The following is a 4,328-nucleotide window of genomic DNA, read 5'->3' as shown; positions in this document are numbered from 1 at the left end:
AAAAGCTGGAAACTAAGGGGGTATCCCAGGAAACAAACCAAGATACTGGTCTTGGCTTATCACAGGGATCCCATTACAATAGTCCCCAAGCTGCAAGTCTCACACACTGTAATTGACTCTAGAGAAAATAAAAGAAGTAACAGAACACAAGAGAGACCAACCTTAGCAATTACCTTCAGTGGGGGCCAAAACTCTTCCCCCAGTTAATAAGGCAACTGGAAGAGGACGTCTACAAATAAACAAGCAAATAAATCAGGTTTCAGTAATTTGGTCCTTCACTTTGTTCCAACCAGAACTGACTATTCAGGTCTTCTGTCATGAGCCCTTCACAACAAAATCTGCTGACCCTGTGGGATCCAAAGCCACTGAAATCTCTCTAGGAACAGATTTATATACCTTATCTCAGATTGAAAAAGGAGTTTCTGTGGATACTGGCACCACCAGGTGAAGCACCTGCCCCCAAGTAGCACCTGCCATTGTTCTATCCCATTTTCCAGAATTAAACATCACTTACAAGATCACTGGTGCAAAGAAGTTCTTAAAAGAGAGGAAGATATTCGCAAATATAGATGAACACAGAGTAAGTTTCAGATATATATAAATGTTCAGTCCAAACACTGTGCAAAAGATTTCTCCACACTCAGTCACTTCATCTCTCCATGTCTTCCCTTGTCTAATCATTCAATATATGTTTGTTTATGCTCTCACAGAAAGACTATGCAGCTACCATTTAGCTACTTTATATCAAGATAACACTATTTCCACAAGACTTGTATTGGCTACAATTCATCCAAAGCTACCTTTCTTAAGAGGTTCATTCGCTGCCTGGATTGCATACCAACCAGAGAAGGTAAGAGTATCTTAGAGTTCTGTGGTGGTTCCATCTCTGCACCTTGCTGTTTGTTCCTTATCAGATCCCTCCCCCCACCCTTAAGGCAGTTTCTTTGCCCAAAATGTGAAGGATGGATATGAATAAAATTATAATCTGATTTCTATGTTAGTGAGTATGTTACATGCTTCAAACTCATTACTCTAATAAGGGTTTTATGTTAATGGAAATGTTTTTGGGTTTTGGGTTTTTTAATATTTATTTTGAGAGAGAGAGAGAGAGAGAGAGAGAGAGAGAGAGAGAGAGAGATGAGCAGGGGAGGGGAAGAGAGAAGGAGAGAGAGAATCCTAGGTAGGCTCCACATTCTCAATGCAGAGCCAGACATGGGCTTGATCTCATGAACCATGAGATCATGACCTTAGCTGAAATCAAAAGTTGGATGCTTAACCGACTGAGCCAGGTGCTAAGCATTAATAGATATGCTTTATCTCCTTTCTCAGACTTAGTAATTCAAAATTTTCTCATGTCATTATATGTGTTCATTCCAATGTTATTCCTCTAAATAATTTTACAATTTATATGTCTTATTGTAAAATTCAGAAAATGGCAGCAGGTCATCTAAATTTTCTAAATATTTGAGATGCTTTTTACAAATTAAAAGAAAGTCTAATCTGATTTAGTTGTATTAAAAAACTTTTTTAAATACGTATTTATTTCATGGCCATTTGAGAGATAGGTGACTAGAGTTAGGTATGTATTTGGGACCAGAATTAAGCAAAAGTCATCTGCTGAAATGGGGTCAAGACTGTGCCCTTTATCTCCTTAGAAAAGATACCTGATCCCCTGGGCAAATCAGTCACTAGCAAATTTTTAATGATCAAATTTATAGATGTATAATCATTTTGTGATCCACTAATGATTCCCATATCTTTCTTATAACATGCATGTACTAAATAACTTTTCATATTTGATATCATATCACAATTCAAAAACATACTGCATCGGGGCTCCCGGGTAGCTCAGTCAGTTAAGCATCCCACTCAGACTCAGGTCATGATCTCACAGCTCATGAGTTTGAGGTCTGCATCAGGCTATGTACTGACAGATTCTCTGTCTCCCTCTCTGTCTGCCCCTCCCCTGCTTCCTCTCTCTCTTTCTCTCTCTCCCAAAAATAAATAAATAAACATAAAAGAAAAGCATCCTGCATCAATACCTTCACAGTCGAAATCTCTGTAAAATGAAAATACTGCTAAGCCCCCAGGCAATGATCTACTTCCCAAAGACATACTCAGTGCACTAGAATCCCAGACAGAAAGGAGATGGTCCACTTCACAGATTCATAGTAAGAAATATTAACTCTTGTTTAACTTTAAAACTTGCACTTAATTCTACATCTAGTTTAGAAATGGAGCAGCAGCTCCCATTTAGAGTCTTTGTCAGAATAAACCATCAAACTCTTAAAATTGTTACTCAGATCACAGACAAAGCTATGGCCTCAGGACACCAGAATTAACATTGCCAGTGAATTTTGAAAACTTCTAATGATTTAAAATCCTGAAATCAGCCAAAATAATTTAGTAAATCATATTATTTGTAGGAAAAAAATGTTAAGTAAAATGTAGAAAGAATACTGAACTGGAGGGGCGCCTGGGTGGCTCAGTCAGTTGAGCATTCAACTTCAGCTCAGGTCATGATCTCGCAGTTTTTGAGTTTGAGCCCCACGTCGGGCTCTGTGCTGATAGCTCAGAGCCTGGAGCCTGCTTCAGATTCTGTGTCTCCCTCTCTCTCTGCCCCTCCCTGCTCATGCTTGCTTGCTCTCTCTCTCTCTCTCTCTCTCTCTCTCTCTCTCTCTCTCTCTCAAAAATAAACATTAAATTTTTTAAAGGAATACTGAACTTAAAACCATAAAATCTAGTTGGGGTCCTTACTCTTGCACAATACAGCTATAGGACTCCTCTGTCATTTATCTCCTCTGAGGATCATGACAGCACTACACAGATGTAAAATACCATTGTTCTGTGAGTTCATATCACCCTAGTCCATGGAGGTTTCATCTGTGTCATGTTCCTTTCTCCTTGTGCCATGTTCCTCTCTCCTTCACTGCAGTTTTATTATTGAAATGATTAAATGTGTCTCAGAGCCACATCTGGGATATTAATGAATCAGAGCAAGCAGAAGTGTGTTCATCCAGTAAACACCAAGCTTCATTCTTGGAGACCTATGATAATGGCAGTACCACAAGGAAGACGGTCGTAACAGGTCTGAGGCAAAAAGGAAGTTGTCCCATTTATTATCTTTATAGCTAAATAAGGGAAAACTTGTTAAAGAAATGGAGGAAATTTTCATTGCAACTGGAATGAGAGCACACCTAATAAGGACAGTATTACAAATAAGACTACATCCCATCCCCTCATCGCTCCCATTAAGATGGGTCTAGGCACCTGGCTGGCTCAGTCAGTAGAGCATGCAACTCTTCATCTTGGCATCATGAGTTCAAGCCCCACATTGGGCATAGATCTTGCTTTAAAAAAATTAGGGAAAGAAAAAAAATGGACCTAAAATCTAAGGACAAGATAATGAAATACTATTCTCTCTGACTGAAAACAAGAATCAGCATACCCTGTGTGGACTGGAATTCCCTATTTACAGCAAATTTCCCCAAAGAAATAACAGTTCCTAGAGAGTAACTCAAAGAACAGAGAACATTCCCTAATGCAAGCAGGAAAACAGTATGGAAAACAAAAGAGAAAAAATGACTAGGGAAATTAAATTTAGGAAGAAAATTAATAAAGTAAAACTTTATCAATGTACCCCCACTACTTCCTGAAAAAAAATATTGTATCTGAAGGCAAGATTAAAGAATACTTCTAGATAAACGTACTGTGGAATTCACCAGGTATAACTCATTGAGTTATACCTATCACAGCCTCAATTAAGTGTGCCCCATCATAGTCTCTTTGCTCTGATTCAAAACTTAGAAATATGCATCCGATTCCTAATTTGATTTCCCGAGATTAATATTAGTCAGTGGTTGCCCTGGGTAGTAAACACACTATTTCAGTCATGGGAATGAGATCTCCCACTGTAAATTAACAAATTGGCTGTTTGGTTTATAAGTCATTCTCTCAGGTATTGAATAGCATGAATTGGTTTCCCAGTGTTGATTCCTCTAAGGAGACCTGACGAAATCAGGCTTCTAAATCTGCAGAGTTTAACATCAGATTTCTGTGACCCCGGGGAACTATAGCATCCTGCAACAAGCACCAGAGAAACTACCTGAACTCATTCAGGCCAGGGCTGCTGGGGGGGGCTGTTATGAATTTCTCAAGGAAACTTGTAACCCTCTGCAGTTCCTGAAACTGGGAAATGGAAGGAATGGGCCTGGTTTTGTAACCCTGACTTCCAGAAGAGCTCTGTAGTCAACTTTTGAAGTTCAGCCATCACTGTTTTTAAATATTTTTTTTGAAAAATCACAACTGCTGTTCCATTCACTTGCAAA

The sequence above is a fragment of the Herpailurus yagouaroundi genome, unplaced genomic scaffold, assembly GCF_014898765.1.
Source record: "Herpailurus yagouaroundi ecotype Mexico unplaced genomic scaffold, PumYag 141, whole genome shotgun sequence".
Taxonomy (NCBI): domain Eukaryota; kingdom Metazoa; phylum Chordata; class Mammalia; order Carnivora; family Felidae; genus Herpailurus; species Herpailurus yagouaroundi.
This window is presented reverse-complemented; position numbering follows the sequence as displayed.